This window comes from Brassica rapa, chromosome A05, assembly GCF_000309985.2.
Source record: "Brassica rapa cultivar Chiifu-401-42 chromosome A05, CAAS_Brap_v3.01, whole genome shotgun sequence".
Lineage (NCBI taxonomy): Eukaryota > Viridiplantae > Streptophyta > Magnoliopsida > Brassicales > Brassicaceae > Brassica > Brassica rapa.
The window spans coordinates 19845738-19868671 of record NC_024799.2 but is presented as its reverse complement, the minus strand read 5'-3'; the positions used below and the strand labels follow the sequence as shown (position 1 = coordinate 19868671).

Genomic DNA, 22934 nt, shown 5'->3' with positions numbered 1-22934 from the left:
TATGAAAAAAATGAGATTTCTATTTAGTAGTAGTTGTAATCTCGATTAGTTTGTCTCTTTTAAATTGTTAAATGGTTTTATTGGATTAATGTACTGATATACAGTACAAATTTAAGGTTATTCTTCCACGATTACGTCCACTGATCAAGAAAAAACATATGGCCTATTAATCAATATGTATTAACATTTAAATTTGTATTTGTTTCTATCCTCGTATATTCTGGGAATAATGTTTATCACCACAACAAATTTTTATGTCCGGTTACTTATGCGCAACTCCCTGAATATAGATGTTTGGTTGTTCCAAAATGTATATATTTTTTGTTAGATTTTATTATTTATGTTTCTATAGTAGTTATTTGTTATTGTTTTTACTTTTTTGTATATATACATATTAATTTTTCTCTACAAAATTTGTTTTGTTTTCATTAATCCTTGACCGTTTTTATCCCATATGAATAATTGTTTTTCCTAACTCTACTCGAATTATAGGCATAAGGTTATTAGTGTATGGAAAAAACTTCGTTCATAATTTTTTCATGTCATCTCTATCACCTTTGAAATAATGTTCCTATATAGTAGTAATTTCAGTTACGGAGAAAAATACATTTTGGAAAGTAAAAATAATCATGGTCATAAGCTGTCAAATACATTTCCAATATCTTAATCTTGTTCAAGTCCTAGTCTTCAACCCATTTGTAAACTTCATATCGCTATGTTGTTCAATTTTAATTGCTCGGCCTATACATCTTTGCCAAAAAAAAGCTGACAAAAAGCATCACACAAAGAACTTTCAAGTTTTTCAATTTGTTAAACTATTTCATGCTTCTCCTATTTATGAAAGGCCGTTTTGAATTTAGGGAACGTTAGATATTGCAAGCATGCAATATAACTGTCAACTTTCATCAGTTTAGTTTCTGAGAAAGAGAAAAGTTAGAAAATAAATATATTTGTATATATATATATATATTTTTTTTTTTTGCTTTAAATTTGGTGAATATATGTATGTTATATTTAGATTTTAACAAATTTAGTTCTTCTTATATTTAATGACTTACTTTCCCTGGGTTTTCAAATAAAATTTAATTAAATTGAGATTTGTTTATTTATATTTAAATATCTGTTATATATATATATATATTTTTCTACCAATTACAAAAACACAAATTAGTAGATTTAAATTTGTTAATGTATTTTTGTCTGACAAATTTAGAATGGCAAGAGCTCACAATTGGTTGTAACTTTACTATTCTATTACATTTTGCTGTAATTTTATGTTTATATAATAAAGTAAAAGTAAAAAAAAAAAGAATAACTCATTATTTGTTATAGTTTTATTATTGGAATCATATATGATGAAAACGATGAATATAACTTACTTAAACTTTAATTATAATCTTTGTACTCTTAATCTTAGATAATTTAGGCTTTTATATACAATTATTAGCTTATAATTGATTTAAACTTTGTTTTGTCTTTAAGATTATTGAATTCCAAGATAGAAAATATTGTTTTATACACTTTTGACCTTATGACTTCCAAACATTACTTTTTTTGTTGTAAATACTACTTCCAAACATTACTTAAACATGATTATATGACTAATAAAGTGAGTAATATACAAAAATCTTAGTTGGAATCATTTTATTTCTTCGTACCAGTATGGAAGTTATAATATCATTTGAATTTGAATATGTTGTATTTAAACTCATTTGCCACCAACTGAGATAGTTGAAAAGAGAGAAGTTTGATCAACTCGAAAATTCTAAATGTCCTTATTTATAGTAAAAGTAGATAATCAACGTAATTTTCACTACACATCAGTTTATTGCGTCCAAAGTATCAGTCGAGTGTTCTATTTGAGGTGTCTCGTTACTTTTTTTTTCTCAGATTCCATCGCCCTCTTTTCTTTCAGTCCTCAGTTCTGGTTTTGATTTGATCCACTTCGTTTCTCACATGCATGTTTTTATAGAGTATAATGACCACCAACACTAAGATTCTCTTTGAATATATTCTTCATGAACCACGACTCCGGATTATAAACCAAAACTAAGACCATTCTCCTTGCAAGATGCAAGAGAATCTCCCTAGTCAGTCTCTATTCATTTTTGTTCCTCCAAATTTTGTTGATCATTCACTTGGCTCTCTTGAGCCTCTCTTCTTTTCCTCTCAAGATAAGTTGGCCACCCAATGGTGACTCTCGGCTCTGTTTTCTCTGCAGCTTCTCACCTCTGCCACCCAATGTTATATCACTGTTTCTGTTCATGTGTATTCTTTTGCGCCTCACAAAATCTGAATATAACTGCTCCTGCAAATTTTCTAGAGAATTAGCTACGATATTTTTTGAATCAAAGGAAACATATTAGTTCAAGAACTTAGAATCATACAGTGTTGGAATCAGTAAAACAGGACTTGTCTAAATGAGTTAGCTCAAGTTCAGAATACTCGTCCAGACTTATCAAAAAAAAAAAAAAAGAATACTCGTCCAGAATAGCACGCCTAATACAGCACTACATATTTTATAGCTTAGTCCCCGTAATATGTCTTCCAAAATATTAAAATTAGGTGACTATATTCCTTTCAAAGTAGACAAAATTATATAGTGGAAATAAGAACTATTGTTAATTTTATTATATTGCAACAGAACAACTTAAACATAAAAAATTTTGGATATGAAGCTTACCAGCTTTTTCTTTACTTGTCGGTTCTAACTTAACCGTTGGAGTGGTAGTGTGAAGCAACTAACAATCTGTACAGCTAACAATTATAACATAGACTGAACTGAAAAACATTTCAAAAGTGACTCTTTCTATAAGTTAAGTAATCACCAGATGAGAGATAATTTCTTCCCTTCTTCATACTTTTGATCATGTGAATCTCGATACAATGAGCTACAGTAAAAAAAAAGAATTCATGAGAGACGTTTCACTTTTGAAATCAAATCAAGAAGCATGAGCAAATCTATGTACAGACGAAGAAAGATATGACAATCATGGCTCTTTTTGTGATGAACTTCCAAACCTTTGAACAAACCTCCACCACATAAGCCGACGGCGGAGAGGGCTTGTCCTCTTCGTTTTTTTTCTGTGTATTTCGGCGGTGCTGAACTGAAGTTTTTGGTTGCATGTCTTCTCTGAAACCCCCTCTCCTTCTCCGGCCGTGTGTGGTGTGGAGTCCGACGGAGCTGCATATGAAACGGCTGAAGCTATGGAAGCGAGCACAGATCTGGTTCTCTCCTCTTCATTGTTTTGCTAGAGGACGGCAAGATCGAAGCGGGGGTTTCTTAGATCTGTTTTGAGCAGAAACGGCGGAGGTCGAATCAAGCAGCTCCGGGTATAGATCGGCTTGGAGGGAAACACGGCGAGTCAAGATTGGCCTGTGGATAGCGCTTGCCCCGGCGAGATCCACAACTCCGGCGAGGTCCACAGAGGCTTCTATGGGTCGTGCTCCCCAACGTCCACATGCCGTCGGAGTGGTTTCAACTGGCCGGGAGAGATCAGGATGGCCTGCTGTTGAAGGCGGTGAGCAAGTTTCCGGCGAGAGCGGTGGCTGCAATTTGAGGACGATCAAAGCGACTATATAAGGTGTAGATGTGGTGGAATGGAAACCGACGATGATTTAAGGATATTTGTAATTAATATTTGAGCTTTATGAGGTTTACATGTTAAACGTATACGTTCAAACTGAGAATGGGAAGTGGTAGTGACGAAGGTGTTGAAATGATGAGATTGAAAAAGATCATGAATATACGGTATTTACCGCTATTATGTTTCAGACAGAGAATAGGCCCAATGATGGATTCATGTTATTTGCTAAATACAATTTCGTAAATGATTTTAATTGGGCTGGTTTATTTAGAGTGACATAAGATCAGAAATGACGTGGCAAATATGTTGTTTTTTATTGGCTGATTTTAATTGAGGACGTGGACAGCCTACCTACTCCTCATATATCCCTTTTAGTATTAGTTAGATGTATTCAAAATCCGGCTAGCTATAAACCAAGAATATCAAAAATTAGTCTTTACTCTTTAGTTATTTGTGTACCGGTTAGCACTCCATTTAGTAAATATTCACATGTTATTATGAATACAGAGACACATTCAGTAAATAATACATAAAATTAAATGAGTTTTGAGAACACATATATTTATTGAACTATTTAAATATATCATACAAATGATCTAATATATCAAAACTGCAATAAAAATGAACCAATTCTGCATAAATCACATATGTTTTTATTCAAATGAAAACCACAACTAAATATTTTAAAAACCACCAAGATCCAAGATTAATCGTCTCTTAATTTTGAAAAAAAAAATATATATATATATATATATATATATATATATATTTAATCTATTAAAACAGAAGTCATGACTTCTTTCATATGTGATATTTTAAAATAGACCTTCTCTTAGAATATTAGTTACATTATTTTTTATTTGCATAACCTAATCCTAACAATATATTTAATTCCCCTTTTCCAGCAAGATTAAACAAAACAATTATTTTGATTTATCAGTTAGTGTTTAGATTCTTTACGTGAGGATCGAGTGCTCCGGCGTTCTTGGACAATTAATCAGCCCACTACCAGCATAGCATAACTATTAACCTTTCTTCATAAAATTGCAGTCCCTGCAGTTATTATTGAACTCTAAACCTAACGTAAAACAAACTATAACATGAAATTATCAAACTAATTTGAGCTTATTCTGTTCTGATAATTTAGCTAGGCTGTTACATAAAAAACTCCTGGTCTAACGTTGATGATATATAAGATTCAGAATCAACAATATATCATATATATTAAAACAGAAGTCACAACTTTGATTTATGTGTGATTTTTTTTAAAATTGACTCTCACTAGAAATCAGTTATCATTCATTTATTACTAATAATATAGATTAATAATATATCATTCCTAATATAACATCAACTCCTACAAACCTAGATTGGTTAACAAACTCACATTTATTCATGTGTGATATTTTTATTTGGATCATCATTTAAAATTTGTATTAAATGTATTTCCTTAATGCCAATATATAATCTTCTAACTACTTAAATCATAATATAATTTGATATCTTTTAATTTAAAATAAATATATATATATATATATATTTATTTAATTTTCTTAACAAATTTGTTGAAAATCATTATAACAATATCTTAATTATCAAAAATTGTATATAAATATTTTCACTAATTTTGCAATTAGTAATGAAATTAATGTTATTATACATTAATATATATATATACTCAGTTATCTTTTATAAAATGAAAAAAATTATATCAAATTTTACTATTTTATATTTATATCTATCATTTTAAAATAAAATATTGTATTTAACTAAATACGATAAAATTATTTTAAACTGATAAATTAATATAATATGTTGGTAGAACGGTTAACATTAGTAAATTAGATAATTCATGTATAAAATTAACTTATATTAAACTTTATATATATATATAGTTATTATATTAAATGAATAAACATAAAAAAATATTGATAAAGAAAATTTAGCGCTTGAAATAACGGATCAGGATCATAATAATTGAATAAAAATAATTTTCAAATATATATAATAAAAAATACCAAATATATATGATGATTTGAAATAATCAATTAACTTACAGCATGAAAACTATCAAATTGTTATATTTAAAATAATTATATATAAACATTTAAATATATAAGTAACTTTAAAAATATATTCTAATTATGTAAAATATATATATAAACATGAAAATTAATACCCGCACAGTTGCGCGGGTCCAAATCTAGTATTACATTGTAAGGCAGTTTTAAGTTTTTAATAACAACATAAGGCAGTTATGACTACTGAGGTAGTTTTTGTTAACTAAGGGTATGACTGGTTTTCCCGCTACCACCCGCAAACGCAGCTTTTGCGGTTGGTAGCGGTTGTTGACGTTTTGCAACAATCGTTCAAACCGCTCCAAACCGCTCCAAATCGCTTTGAACCTCATAAATTCAAAGCTGGTTCCAGGTAGCGGTTGCGGGCGGTTGCGGGAGGATAAAAAAATTTCTTTTTTTTTTCAAAACAATATAAATACAAAATAAAAATATTCAATAAAAAAATTAAATTGGAATTATAAAAATGCTAAAATATATCTATTATATTTTAATTAATATTATAAAATTTTAAAATAAAAATATTTTCTATATTTAAAAAAAATTAAACTATAACTTTCTAAATATAACTTTTATATTTATTATAATATTATTATTTTTGATATTTTTATAATTGTATAAAATGTAAATATTGTTAGTTTATTATTTAACTGCTGCTGTATTTGGTAGTTAACCAGTCATAAATATCCGGCAAACACACCAATTTCTAACCGCAGAACCAGTCATACAAATCTCTTAAAACCGCTAGAAACCGCAACCACCCGCATCCGCAAACTCCCGCAATCGCAACCGCAACGGTTGAACCAGTCAGGACCTAAGTCATTGGTGTAACAAAAATGGCCCCATAATTTTTGGAAATTAGTAACTTTCCTTTTTTACTTGGGACCACACGTTTGAAATCTAAAACCATATTAAAAAAAATCAGAAATTATCAAAACTTTTTTTTTTTCTTCACATTGTCACACTTTTCTCCGTCTCCGCCGCTTCTCTTTTTTTTCGCCACAACTCTTTCTTCTCCGCCACAATTATTTCATCTCATCTTCGGTATGTGTTTTGCAACTCGTCTCTGTCGTCGCCGTGACTTAAGTTCTCGCCGCTGTCGAAACGTCATATCTTCTCCTTCACCGCAAGGCAAAACAGTGGTGGTTCGAGCTTGCTATGCCGTGTTGTGTCTCAACTCATCTTTCCTCGTCGTGATTCATCGTCGCTGTGACCTTCATGCCTCTCCGACGCGCTCTGAAACTGGCACGATAAGCTTGAGATCAACAATGTCTAATTTGAGTATTTTTGCAGATTTGGTCCCTAAACTTATTTGTTATTTATTTTGTAACCCAACACTTTTTAAATGTTAAAGTTAGTCTTTAATTTCGTCCTAAACTTCAGAAACAACATTTTAACCCCTTGTAGTACGAATAAATCTATGAAAATACAATAAAAATAGCTAAAGACACACCTAAATGACTTAAATGAACACAAATAAATATGAAGAATCATATTGTACTACAATACGCATGTACAACAATAAACTATGTACACAAATTTTTTTACCATCCACATGTACAACAATACACATGTACATCAGATTCATTTCTCGTTGTTGCCTTCGTCGCCTCCTTCTCGTTGTTGCCTCTGTCTCGCCTCTGTCTCGCCTCTTTCATCTCCTCCATCTCACCCCCTTTGTTGCAAAAGCACGATGAGCAACAATAATAAGATACTCAAAATCATTAGAATCATCATAACTTGTGCAGTGTACAAAAGAACCAGTGTACATCTGATTTTTAAAAAATACATTGTACATGTGGACATCGAATACATGCGTACACGTTGACGATTTTTTGTGGTGCTAAATGTGTTGCTCCCATCTTGATCTAATTACAGGTTTAGTTGTGAGTATTGTTAAGTTACAATGTAACATCTATTTCTGGTCTCTAAGATATCTTGATCCAATCTGATTTTTCAGTTGTTCTCGTAGAATACTTACACAAGTCTTATCTTTCTATGTACAAAGATAATGAAGAAAACAAATTAAGAAGTCAGGGGGAAATTGCTCAAATGATGTATCTAAGTTTGACCCTAAGCGACAAACCAAATAATCTAGGACACAATGGTACTTCCTTTGTAGATGGATTTGCGAGCGTCGATGCTTTGTTTGGATTCAGCCACCATATGCACGTTAAAAACATCTGCAATACTATGTCCCATATGTATGTTTTATGGATATGTACGGATTTACAAGCATTACAAAACATCTAAACGTATAGCAACATCTACACAGAGTTTCCAACTTGTCCATATGGACACTACCTGATCATGTATATTGTTACTAGTACTACTACAACAAAGGTGAATGTCAATCAATATTCATTACATCTTTTAAGATATCACAACATGTACATTGGTATTTAAGATGTCCACATGGACTCCTTTTATCAATATACTATGTTCACATCACAGTTTACATTGTATATTGTGTTCACATCACCGTGTCCACATTAAACACAACACAAGTATCTGGCCATGTCCAAACTATGTACACATGTACAAAGATTACTCACTATGTACAAATGTACAAAGGTTTCGCTTTGTGCATATGTACACTATTTTGCTATGTCCAAACATACCAATATCAGAACACAGCTGAATGCAGTATCTGATAAAATAGTGTACATACTTGTAAATTTCTTTTATAAGTATATCTTAAACACGCAAACACTTTTAGATGTGTTTACAAATAAATAATATAATAGTGTACATACACATTATTATCCATGTGTACGACCCATGAATGTGTACATATTTTGTTTAATTTCAATTTTTAAATCAGTGGCATTTTAGTAAATATGTCTTCTTCTTCCCCAGAATTTTAGGGTTTTCTGCAAAAAATTTACGGCCGCCATTGGTTTCTTTCACATAATGTTTCATTCTTTTACGTTTTAATTATAGGTTACATTTCAAGATCTTAGTTTTATCATTTATAAAATGTTTTTCAAATTTAGATTTTAAAAATAGTGAATTTTTTATCAAGGGAGATGAGTTAAAGAGCACAAGGGAGATGAGTTAAAGAGCGCGGCGGAGGTGATTCTTTGATGACTAAATGAAGCAGCAGAGTGGTGATTCTCCGTAGGAGCTCGCCGTTACTCGAGCAATAACAGAGAATGTGGTCGTTTTTGATTTACAGCCGCTTCACCCATGATAGCTTGAGCAATGATAAAGGGTGTGGCCTTTTGGTGCTTGCAGTACAGATCTGACTCTAATTTAGCGGCTAGTAAAAAAGACGTAGACGGTGGTCGGAGTGATGATTCTTCAAGTTTTGCTGCCATTAAAGAGAGAGAAAAATAAAATTAAAAACTGTAGGACCCATTTTGTTAGAAGAATAAGTCTAGTTGGCTTGTAGTTAGGAAAAACTACCTTAGGAGCAATAACTGCCTTATATTGTAATAAAAACTCATAAACTGTCTTATAGTGTAAATCACTCTTCTTTTTTCTTGTTTTTCCCAAATCCCGTGATTTTTTTCTTCTTCTTTGGAGTAATTTAAATTTAACTTTATAATTAATTTATGAAGCATGAGTAATACCCAGGTTCGGAATACGTGTAGGGTGGAACAGGACTTAGCGAGTTATATAAAATTGGAAAGTATTTAGAGAGTACTCGAAGAGTAATTTTTGCGTAATTCTATCGGATATAACAATGAAGATGTTTTTTCAAAAAAAAAAAAACAATGAAGATGTTGTGGCATAACGGTTTATTTAGAAGGATATATTGACCTAACCCTGGTTCAAATCCATATAGTATAACTTTTTATGTTTTCAATCAGTTTTTAGGAATGGGTAATAAGGTAAATGTCTTTTCATCCTTTTTTCTCGCCTCTTCCCTATCTCAGACCTAAGTTGCAGCCGTTTTTTTTTTGACATAAAATGATTTTTTTTGACTATTTACTTGATTTAACTATGTTTCTCTATTATTTACTTTGAAGTAAGATGAAAACTGAAATTGTCGATTTCGAGCTTCAAAATGTCATAATCTGTAACCACGCCTCTACAGAACTAATCATGTCCCGAGAACTTATCAGTTTCCTTCCACGCACCATCTATATAAACAAACTCTCGAATGTCCCGATGATTGCCAATCAAAGGTTTGTGGAACCATATGTTGTCTTACTGGAATTGTGAGGTGAGCCTATGCCCATACATCACCGTCTACTTCAGCGATTCTCAGAATTTCATGTGGATTTTCATCTTTGTTATTGAAAACCTTATTATTTCTATTTTTCCAAATGTACCATAATATCCATGGAAAGTTACTAAAGTCATATTCTTCTAGTAATCTCCAAAAGAGATAATCCATATTAGTAAAGACCGAAGATACCCAGGAAAAAAAGGAAATTTTCACAAAGCCCAAGTCTGCAAAGCGGGGGACATTCAAATAGCACATAATTAATTGACTCTTCCTCTGCACCACAAATATTGCATCGAATATCACAATTGATGCATCGTGCTCTTAAATATTTTGTAACTGGTATAGTATGTGTAAGATCTTACCAAATAAAATGTCTGAATTTCGGAGAACACCTAAGTTTCCATGAGAAGGCCAACAGAGGTTTAATATTTGGGCCATAAGATACCGTCTCTTTGGAAATAAGGATTCAATCATATACTCTGATTTGACAGTGTATTTTCTGGACTCTGTGTAGGACCCACCCATAAAAATCATGCCTACCATTCCGACTTATAGCCATACCTCTAATAATATCAACATCATCCGGATGTATATATACTTTCGGCAAATCGACATTCCAGGATTTAGTCACCGGATCAATAAGATGGTCCACTTTTAAACAAGGATTTAAAAACTGTGGTTGCATTTTTGGTTCAGCTGATCTCGGGCGAGGAACAGGAATCCACAGAACATTCCATACGGAGATGGTCTGTCCCATTCCTACTCTTTTGATTAACCCTTTGTTTACCAGAGATCAAGCCGAGCATATACTTCTCCAGCCATAGGAAGGTGAATAAGATCTGTGAGGATTCAATGGATCTGTATTCCAAAAATATCGGCCTTTAAACACTTTTGAAAACAAACAATCTGGTTTGTCAATCAAACACCATAATTTCTTCGCCAATAGTCATATTGAAATCATGAAGATCTCTAAAGTTAAGACTTCCCTCTTTGGATTTACATACTTTATCCTAGGAGAACCAGTGTATACATCTTTTATTGTCACCACTGCTCCACCAGAAGTGGGCAAAAGCCCCTGTAATTTTCTTTATAAATGCCTTTGGTAATCTATAGCAAGACATGACATGATTCAGCATTGCTGAAGCTACTGAATTTATCATTACTTCTTTTCCACCTTTAGTAAGAAACTAGAATGTCCAATTGTTCACCTTATTATTAACCCTTTCATTCAAGGAACTGAAACTTGTGTTTTGGATCTACCCAAACTCTCTGGTATATCCAAATAATTTTTCATGCCTCCTAACTTAGTACCACCAAGTTTATTTTGAATTTTCACCCTCTGTGAATCTGGTACCTTATGCCCAAATTGCAAAGAAGATTTATCAAAATTTATTAACTGGCCTGACACTGCTTCGTAGTCTTTTAGGAGCTTTAGGACAACATCACATTGAGCCATATTTGCCTTACAGAAAAACAAATAGTATATGTGAAACCGCAGGACCTCCGCGCGATATCTTTAGTCATGTTAACTGTTTCTCTCTCTGCTCTCTCCTAATATGTGCAATAAGAGCTTGCATACATAAAATGAATAAGTATTCAGAAAGGGGATCCCATTGTCTCATCCCTCTCTCTGGAACAATGCTCCCTTTAGATTGACCATTAAGTAAGACCTTATAAGTGAGCGAAAAAATGCAAGTCATCACTCTGGAAACCCAGGCCAGGCAGAAACCCATTTTGAATAAAAGCCGCTCCATGAATGACCATTCTACCCTATCATAAGTTTTATTCATATCCGTTGTAATCTTCAAAAAAATTTCTTTGCACGCATTATTAGTTCCCAGCCCGTGGAACATCTCCTAAGCAATAAGAATATTATCTGAAATTAATCTGCCAGAGACAAAGGCCGATTGCGTTTCTGAAATAAGAAGTGGCAAAATGCGCTTCAATCGTTGACACAAAACCTTAGAGATAATTTTGTAGCCGACATTATATAGGCTAATGGACCGTAATTCCGTCATCCTATTTGGCCCAACTGTTTTAGGAATAAGGCAAATATTTAGCATATTTAACCTATCATCAAAAGAACCGGAACTAAGAAAATCATTAACCATATTAACCACATCATCCTTAATTACTGACCAAGATTTCTGATAAAATAAAGCCGTCATCCCATCCGAATCCAGAGCTTTCTCAGGATGCATCATAAATAGTGAATCCATTCCATAATCCATTCCGAAAAAAACATGTTTATAAATCGATGACCATATACAATACAACAATCTCTCAGTACAAACCAACGCCATAGAGGAGGGTACCATATTTAATAAATCCTTATAACCAAATTTTTCCAACTCTGGTAAAAAATCCCTGTAATAAACATCACCCAAATCTCATTGTAATGATCAGACAATAGCTCAACACACCTAAAAAGAAATATTTAATTTCTTCAAAACCTACTCCACAACAAAAATAAATATAAGCCGACAAGGTCTTCCTGTCTTCATGGCCTCTGATTTTCCATTGCCTTTGTGTTAAAACCTTCCTCCGGAATAAGATGCATAAGAAGTCATTGAAAGAGTTTAATGTATTGTTTCTCAAAGCATCACGACCATCGTCCTTCCACTTCATAGACACCCATCCCTTGTATAGCATCCCATATAGTTTACTACAAATACTCAGTACCATGACTTCCAAACAAATTCAAAAACACCCAATTCCATCTGTAAAATAATCAACAAAACATTGCAAAAATAATGATACCATGTGTTTTGTGATACGAATATTTACATCGTTTAGAAACTGGATGAAATTCTTAAAAAAATTATAAAATGTTTTACTAAAACAAATAAGCTGATCATTAAAGTGCAAATCTTCTAAAAGACCTAAAACCAAATTTTATGACTAAAATATTTTTTTTTATCATGGTATCCGGAGCCTCAGATCTGACTAACGCAATGACTATCCACCAGAGCTTAGCCGGAGAGCCCGCCGAGGCATCCAGGAGGGCTGGTGATCAATCCATGTAAATCCTACCAGTGACCATACGTTAGCAAGCTTCTCCGTATTGGGTCCGAAGGTCCCACAAGATAATCACATCCCAGTGGCACTCGAACCCATAACTTCTCAGATTGAGTTTAACCACTGGACCACTAGCACGTGGTTAAAATAGATTTTATTAAACCACAATTCTCTATCATATTATTAAATTATAGAAACTAGAGATTTTGTCCGGGCTACGCCCGGAGTTAGACAAATATAAATGTATTTAATATAATAATGCACATATATTACATCCCATTTTATAAAATATGAACCATATACTAAATTAGAAAGGACTAAAACTGACTGTTATCAATGTACTATCTAAAACTATATATAGAAAGATCAGCAAATGTGAAATGAATAAAGAATAGTTAAATCTAAGTTATGATCCAAATTTTTTTTATCTTATATATTGGATTGTCATGGAAACAAATTATTAATCATAGATAAAATTGCGATAAAAATGAACCATGTATTACACGTGTAAAATTTGAGAACATATTACATCACTATTCTAACATAGTAGATATTCAAAAATTTATATTGTTTGCTTGAAATCAGTGAGCTTGCACTATTAATTAACAATGAAATTCTAAGTTACGGTATTAGAAATCTTGTATGGTATTTAGAATCAATATGAGTTGATGTCACTTACAATGATATTTTGATAACTGCTACCCATTGTAGAACAATCTTCAAAAGGTCGCCAAAAAGCCTCAAAAGTTTACATCAACAATTTATTTAAACCTAAATCTGAAGAGTTTATAAACTTTAAAACTATTATGAATAATTAATAATTTTAAAACATATTCTATATTTTTTTTCATGAAAAGAAAATTTTCTATGATTTATTTTCATATTTATTTTGGTTCAATACCAATAATTATTAATTCAATTATCTTCTTTAGGAGTAATGTGTCTATTAAATGTTAGGGGTAATAAATAATAGTACTACTAATCATTTAAATTGAAACGTAGACATTGTGGTATTAAAGGGAGAATCTAATTAGTGGTCTAGGTTCATGCCCTTTAGTGGTACACTTAGTAAACAGTGACGTCATCCTCAACTTCCTTAACAATTCACACATGAAGATATTGATTTTTAATGTGAAGAACCGACTTGTAGTGGCTTTTAATTGTTTATGTAATTTGGTTGACAATATGTTTTTTTAAGTTAGATTAGTTGTACAAACCTGAGATGGAGTCATCAGCAACATTGGTAGCATTAGGTGAGTCAGTGCTTACGAACAGACGACTAAGGTTGCTTGTACTCGGCTCCCCGGTGTCAGTTCGAGCTCTTTCTTTAGATGTTTTTTTCACCATAAAGAGTTTTTTTTGTGATTGTAGGTTGAGATTACAGAGAATTATCGAAAGATATAGGTAATTAGCAGAGACTAAAATGAATTAACTCGACGGTTACAGACTAATTTTTAGGAAACATTAAAAGACATTAACTTATCTCTCACGCTATTGATGCTATGTTCATTAATTCATACGATTTAAAGTATCTGCAGGAAACAATGTCCGTAACATAACAACAGATGGGATCAATATATTGGGTTTAGATGGAACTTGTACTAACTATCATTAAAAGACGTTTGCTTATTGTTTGGATTCTAGATTAAGGGTAAATCGGTTATACAAAGATGATGGTGAAACACTTGTTTCATACAGACAATAAGCTGGGACCAAGTGTCGTCCGTCTTAAATAAATAGTGAGTTAGATGTACAACAATTGTGGAAACTGAGACATATTTTATAAAGAGAGTCTAAACCAAACATAGATTAACCAAAAGAGGAGTAAAACATAAACGAACTTGTTCAAAAACAAAAGAAAAACAACAATGCCTAAGCATTATTCAAAGAGGAAATACTGATGCCAGATCTATCATTATTTTAATCTATGACTTGCGTGCTTTCTTGACCATCTTAGAACACCCTAGTGCTGGAGACTTAGTTGTGTTGACACCACTTAGACCTGCTCATGTATTCGGCTCTGCCTTAGCAGGTACCGAGATGGCACCAGGAATATCATCTTCATAGACTCTCATGTTATGCAGTTTTGTCATTACCCTGTCAAAGCAGAAAAATAGACTCTACAGCAGTATCATCAGCAATGGCCATCTCCACAAGGTAGCTATAAGACAGTGAACGTGTATAAAAAGTCGAGACCTACACGTGATACCAAAATGAATGTAAACAACATGCTACGGAATTATACATGCCGAAGGACACCAACAGCTTTAGTATTGTTGCAGTGAACACATGTAAAGGCTGAGATAGTGCGTTGAAGCTTCCTGGTACAGTTGGAGCAAGAAACGTAGCATCACCCTTTGTCTATCTTGATGCCGGTGATCATGCCGGTACAGATAAGATCAATATTGGAATATCAGAATCACAGACAGAGTGTTGACAAAGAAAATTATAGTATGTTAAAGCTAGTGTACTACCTGAGCCCTTCTTCATTCTTGTCACTGAATTCATTTGAGCTCAGCTATAGTCAGAGGCTCAACCTTGGCATAGCCCCTCAGCAGTGGAGCTGCTGATGCATGCCCAGTGTCGCTAGAGACCAGCCTACATAAATGGACAGTAACCCGACAGGTTTAGTGTTTAATAAGTTATATAACGTAGTCAATGTGAAGCGTACGTTTAATAATCAAAAATAGAGTGTAAATAATTGGGAATTGAGTGTGAGTCGGCAAGACCAAGCATCTCGTGTTATTACATAACCTGAAACATTCTTCAGGTATGGGTGAAGCCGGTTTAGTTATTTCATCCAAAGAGGTAGCATCACTGAATCTAATCAACAGGGAGGAGTAGGAAAGCCAGAAGTTCTGATTTCACGGAACATTGAACATCAAAACCGGTGATGGAATACATTGAACCCTCCTTGAGATAAGTCCTGTAAGTTGCAAGCCGGTTAACATTCACAGTGGCCAGCATGAGGGTCGCCTGAAACAAATTAAGAAAGGAAGCATAATCAACAAACAATTTATAAATTAATATGAACATGAGTTAAGAACACTTTGAACATGTGTTAGTTTAAGAACAATATTAACATGATTTAAAAAACAGAATCGTCTTAATTAAAATGAAAGTTTAAGAACACTATTAACAGGAGTTTACAAACAGAAACACCTAACAAAGATCTAAATTCAAAACCTTGATAATGTTGATATTACACGCCGGAGTAGTCTAACCTATCGATGAACATGAATTCAACAACAGTATGAACATGAGTTTTTAAAGAAATACCTTTGAATCCAGTAAGAGCATATCGACGCCATCATCTCTCGACGTTTCTGGCTTCCCAGAATCTTAGAAAACTCACCGCCATGGTTGAAGAACATCGACTGACTTCTGTAGATCGAAGCAGGCGACTTGAACAGTGGAGGAAGAGCGGCCAGTTTATAAATCGGAGAGGAAACCAAAGCGTTCGCCACAATCACATTTTTTTTCTTTGATGTTTAGTTTAGAATAGATGAGAAGATGATTCTAAACGCAAGAGCTCATACCTTTTATCGTCGAACGCAATCACCTCGCAGGAAGAGAATAATTTCTGGTGAAGGGAAGAGGTTGAGAGTGAGATCTATATATATAGAATCTCAGATCGTGAAAGCCAAAAGTCTCCATTTATGAGATCAAACTACGTTTAATAATAGAGAAGAGATTGATTGCTCGATATGGAATTGATTGCTAGTAGCCAGAACGGCGATCGAATGAAACGAAGATGGCGGAAAAGATGAAAAGAAAAAGGGCCGGGTCTCGCCTCTGAAGATCGCGTGTCTGACGTGTCATAGAGAAGCCTCCTGATTGGCTTGAATTAATTGCTGACGTGGACAGCCTCTCTACTCCTCATATAACCCTTTTAGTATTAGTTAGATTTATATGCATGTCTAAGAGCTCCTCCCTGTTTCTCATGATTACCCGTAATCTCATTTAATTCGCTAATAATAGACCAGGGTTCATCTCTTGAAATCTCTAATCTTGTAAGCCTCTCCCGAACCTGATCTCTAAAATGTTGGTTTGGCTCACCATAAACAAATAACAGAAATATCATTTTTTCTTTATATTCTGTCTCGACATCTATATATGATTTTGTTAATAGAAGAAAGTATATTGACCTTACAAGTGGAGTCATAGAATAAAGCCAGACTACCACTTCTCCCTTGAGGATAAACCGTATGGAGATGAGAATACCCAATATGAAATTAAAAAGACTGCACAAAATCAAATTGTTGTTTTGTTTCCGAAAGAAAGAGAAAAACAAGTTTATGTTTCTCCCAAATTTCTCTCAAATAACTAATAGTCCATTTACTACCGATGTCCTGGAAATTCCAACTTAAAATTTTCATTTATCTCGAAACAACTAGAGATAGTAACAGGAGGGATCGTATAACCTAGCGGCTAGCTCGAAATATCATATAACCCTCATAATCCATTCCATAAACCATTCCGTAAAAAACATGTTTATAAACCGATGACCATATACAATACAACAATCTCTCAGTACAAACCAACGCCATAGAGGAGGGTACCATATTTAATATATCCTTATAACCAAATTGTTCCAACTCCGGTAAAAAATCCCTGTAATAAACATCACCCAAATCTCCTTGTAATGATCAGACCATAGCTCAACACACCTAAAAAGAAATATTTAATTTGTTCAAAACCTACACCACAACAAAAATAAATATAAGCCGACAAGGTCTTCCTGTCTTCATGGCCTCTGATTTGCCATTGCCTTTGTGTTAAAACCTTCCTCCGGAATAAGATGCATAAGAAGTCATTGAAAGAGTTTAATGTATTGTTTCTCAAAGCATCACGGCCATCATCCCTCCACTTCATAGACACCCATCCCTTGTATAGCATCCCATATATTTTACTACAAATACTCAGTACCATGACTTCCAAACGAATTCTAAAACGCTCAATTCCATCTGTAAAATAATCAACAAAACATTGCAAAAATAATCATACCATGTGTTTTGTGATACGAATATTTACATCGTTTAGAAACTGGGTGAGTTTCTTAAAAAAATAAAAAATGTTTTACAAAAACAAATAAGCTGATCATTAAAGTGCAAATCTTCTAAAAGACCTAAAACCAATTTTTATGACCAAAATAGCTCATAAGGTAAGAAATGACTAAAATAGATTTTTTTTTATTATGGTATCCGGAGCCTCGAAAGGATCCGACTAACGCCAATGACCGTCCACCGGAGCTTAGCCGGGGAGCCTGCCGAGGCATCCAGGAAGGTTGGTGATCACTCCATGTAAATCCCACCAGTGACCATACGTTAGCAGGCTTCTCTGTATTGGGCCCGAAGGTCCCTCAAGATAATCACATCCCAGCGGCACTCGAACCCATAACTTCTCAGATTGAGTTTAACCACTGGACCACTAGCACGTGATTAAAATATATTTTATTAAAGAACAAAAAGACTAAAGTAATTTTAGTGAATAATACACTTAATATAAATAAATAATTTAAAATCAAATTCTAAAAAAAAAATTAAATTTTATTCCTTGGATCATAAATTTTAGAAAATAAATTACAATCCCCAAATCTTAAACCTCTTCCCCCCAAAAATCCAAACCTTAAATCTAAATTAACTAACCCTAAGAGTATATGTATTTTTTTGAATGAAACATAATTTTATCATTTTCTACCTGTATTTTATTTTTGCAATAAAAATTTTTTTAACACTACTAAAGGATATTTCTCATCATTAAAAAGAGACATCTGGTAGAAAAACATCTCAAGTAAAAGTTTTCTATGCAATGAATTGGTTCCGTTTCTTATTATGTTTTCTGTTTGTTTAATATTCAGATACAATACCATCGTTTGTTCACACGAAATGAAATGAAATACACTTGTTATATATGAAATGAAATACACTTTAAGTATTAACTAGAACTTGATCCGCGCCTCCACGCAGGTATTTGTTTTAACTTTTGTTCAATGTAAACTCATAAACTGCTAGTTTTATTAAAAAAAAATCTCATTTATATTTTTTATGTTTTGTAATTTACATATAGAGTAGAATATAGTATTTTATTATATAGATTTTTGATAATAATTTTTTTATTTGTACATAATATTATATTAAAAATTTATAACTTGATAAAATTTGATGTATTTTACTATTCATATATTAACTTGTTATTTTTTGTTAATTTATTTTAAAATGAAACAACATACTAAAAATTAATTTTTTGCATTAGTTTTCTATGAATTATTATTAGTTTTATGATATTTTGTTTTCTTGAAAATTGAACTCTCAATTTTTTTATATTTGACTATATGCAATTTAGTTAATATTCATACAATATTAATAATGGTCAATATATGAATATCGATTATGTTAGATAAGCTTTAGAATTGTAATTGGTTAATTTAAATTGATTTTAAATGTAGTGACAGAATCTGTAAATAAAAAAATACAAAAATAAAGTACTTAATTTATTGTAAATACAATAGTTAAATGTTAAAATAAAAAATATTAATAATAATATTATTCATATTTCCAAACAATTTTTATTTATATTGTTATTTATATTTTCAAACAGTATCAAAAGCTATTTCAGTTTTAATAATAATAGATTGGTTTGGAATAAGAGAATCTTTAGTAACTTTCTAATAAATACTTTTTATTAATATAATTTTGAGACATCATGTTGGAGCGTTTAGCAAAAAAAAAAAAAAAAAAAAAAGACATCATGTTGGAGCAAAAGCCTATAAAAGGATTAGTGTAACCTGCATTAACAACGAGGAAAGAGTTACCTAAGACCTAAGAATACGAGAGTAGACGTCGAAAACGAGGTGTGTATGAACCCGAGATAAGGGCTCGAGTCTTAACTTGACCGTTTATTTGGTGTTGTAGTTTTTTTGTTTTTTTATAACCGTAGTGTGATCCCAAAGACTTTCTAAGACCAATGACTAATCACTATAAAGCTCACAGTATCTGCGTTTTTTTACCACTTAAAGCACTCCAGGTGGTCAAGGGAAATCAAACCCAAGGCGGTACTCACAGCTGTGAATCTTTTACCAATTACCACTAGGCTAGATCACTTGGTTAAAACTATTAACAGAAAAAATAGTGGAGTTATTGAGATGGTTGAATATGGAGTATTGCATTTCTTACTTTCTAAATCATGTAAATTGTCGTTTGATAAATATCAGTATGCATGAAGATGTCTATCACATTGTTTTCACTAGACGGGTCATGTGCTGGATGTGCATTTTTGCACATAATCCAGCTTATTTTTGCTTGTCGTGATTCCGGACCCCAACCATAGCTAGAGATTGCAATTTACAAATGTTTTTCCTAATTGTATTAGAATTTCTTTGGTTTTCGTAGTGTTTTTTCTAGTTATTGTTCAATGTATCACTTTATTTATGACTATCATGGGTTTGATGTTGATAAATTGTTAAGGTAGTTATCAAATGCTGATAATGACTATTCCTCTCGTTTGAAATGATTGTATGATCAAAAGTTAGCTAACTAGATACTTTTAGAATCAGGTGTTCAGAAAGAAAAAAAAAGATACTTTCAGAATCCATATATTGTTCAATTACATCTTCATACAAAAGAGATTATAATCTCTAATAGTAATGTATAATTATATCTTTCACCTGTACGTGTTTTGAGAAACATTAATTATGGAGTGATCGGATGATGATTTTGACATACGATCTATCTTGTTTTCAATTATAACAATGAGTTCTTGTCTGTTGCTTAATTGATCATTTTGTCTAATCGTTTTGGTTATAAATTAAGTTTGAGAGTATTATTGAACTAGATGATGTATAGACGACGCACAAGCCCATTTGTCAACATTTAGTTCAACAGAGAGCCATTCTTTTTTAGAAAAGGTGTCTAGTTCATGTGGAACCTCTGCATTCTACAATGGGTTTGATTACGTATTTAAACAAAATGGATTAGTTGTCTTGGATAAGATACGTTCAACGTGTCCTAACTCCTAAGTAGTCTTAAAAGAGTGATACTTTGTATATCTAGTTCAATATAGAAAGATTCATTGTCTTTTTGAAAACTGTTGAGTTCATGCATGATGCATTGATGCCCTCTGCCTTCTACAATGGTTTGGTTAAATCTTTAAACAAAATAGAGCAAGGCTCATTAAGTCTTTGCATAGATACATTCTACGTGTATCGAATGTGCGTGTATTTGAATGTGTGTGTAGTGTTGCAAGTATCCTGTAGTCCAATGCCAAAAGGTATCTAAAGAAAATATCTATGGAAAAATATCATAAAAGCATTGACTATAGCGCCACGTCGACTATCACCTAATCATAAATATCTTTGGAGTTGTTTTCTTCTTTTTTTTTAGTCCACTGGAATTTTATTAAAAGAAACTCAGCCCAACAAGACCAAACCCTAAACAAACCAAAACGAAAAAGCAAGACGAAGCCCAACTAACATTAAAGAAACCCAACACACGGGCCCAACACAGAAAGGAAAACCGTCGAGGAAGCAAGCTACGGCACGTCATCTTCCACGTGGACGATCGCCCGGCGATCAATGAGACACGGGTCAAGACGAGGAACCACTTCCTTCCACCGGAACCAGAGGAGGCGACGGAACTCCGCCGACGACGAAGACGAACCACAGAAGAACCAATCTTCACAGAGGCTCAAACCGAAAGCCAAAACTGGTGGATCTACAATTCAGAGAAGAAACAACGACGCCTACAATCGATCCTAATCAACAGAGGATTGGAGCGAGAGGCAGTCGGACAACGAAGAACTGAATCGTAGATCGAGCGGTGCCGGCGAGAACGATTCCATGAAGACATCGTCTCCCGGAGACAGAAGCCGACGAAGTCGACGCTGTGAGAGTCGTCGCTTCCCGGAGGCAGAGCCGGACGATGATCGGAGGAACTGATCCACCACCGGAGACAAGAGCCGGACGGTAAAACCGAAACCGGCAAACAAAACATCTAACTCTCACTCCCACAAATCAAACTCTAAATCTTCTGAAAGATAAAGATGAGATAAGAAGATCAGAGGATTTAAGAGAAAAATTTTCTCACTAGGAGAGGAGAGAAGATGGATATTTGATTCTCAAAAACTATAGGAGTTGTTTTCTTCTTCTGCGCTAGGCAATTGTTTTATATAAAATTCCAAATCATTAACATGTTGTACAGATGTCGCGCTGACTGTAACACCACGTCGACTATCAGCTAAATGAAAAAGGCAAATAGTATTTGTGTCTACAAATATGACGTGCCAGTTAGTGCACGTCACATACGATCCGGCCAATGCGAAAGCGACATATCATCAACCGCTTTTTCTTTATCAACCGTGGAAAGTTCTGGAGCATTTGTCGGATATTTATTTCATTGGACCGACCTTATGTACTTTTAAAAAGTATAACCGAGATTTTAATGAACTAATCAATGTATCACCACAAATAAATAATGTATCAAAGTAAACGCAAGCATAAATATTTAGCATGACTTAGTGATAAATAACTACATTTAAATTTTTAGTTTTTCAAATGTGAAGAGTTTTTTTTTTCTTTCAAAAAGTTAAAACGGAGCTTATTTATATTGTTACTAATCATGTATGTAACACTGAAAGACAAATATTAGCAAGCCAAAGATGTGTGTTAAGAACACTCTAGTTCTATAAATACTTTAAGAAAGACAAATTAGTTTTTAATAGTGACATATTATTTTATTCGAGAAAGTAAATATATACAATTTTACATCTGATAATTCTTTATGTTTATGATAATTTATATATAGTATTTTTTATTAACACTGCCATAAATTTTTACGAAAATTCATGTTTTACATTTAATTTATTTTCTAATTCTTTTCTATTAATATATTTAGTTATTACCAAAAAAAAATTTAAGGTTTGAAATTCAGATATTTAGAACATCTCTATCGGCAGATTTTTTTTGAGCATTTTAAAAAAAATATCAAAATGGAAATATTTGTGTTAGAAAAAGTTTTTATAAAAGACATTTTTAGACTCTTCATTACAAATGTCTTTCTTTAATTGAATATCTGTTTTTAT

At 32.8% G+C, this 22934-nt stretch overlaps 1 long non-coding RNA gene across 3 annotated transcripts; it reads right to left on the bottom strand.

The window, feature by feature from the left end:
• Positions 1-5341: 5341 nt before the first annotated feature.
• Positions 5342-22880, bottom strand: LOC117133912. 3 transcript variants are annotated; one of them, XR_004457974.1, is made up of 6 exons: positions 16397-22880; positions 16137-16261; positions 15612-15833; positions 15332-15455; positions 6477-15222; positions 5350-5870 (listed from the first exon to the last, which is right to left on the bottom strand). It is a non-coding gene; the product is annotated as an uncharacterized LOC117133912 (long non-coding RNA). The 3 variants fall into 3 exon arrangements; XR_004457975.1 differs by having other exon boundaries at positions 5342-5870; positions 6477-15218; positions 16137-22880; XR_004457973.1 differs by having other exon boundaries at positions 5346-5870; positions 16137-22880.
• Between the last annotated feature and the right edge of the window lie 54 nt (positions 22881-22934).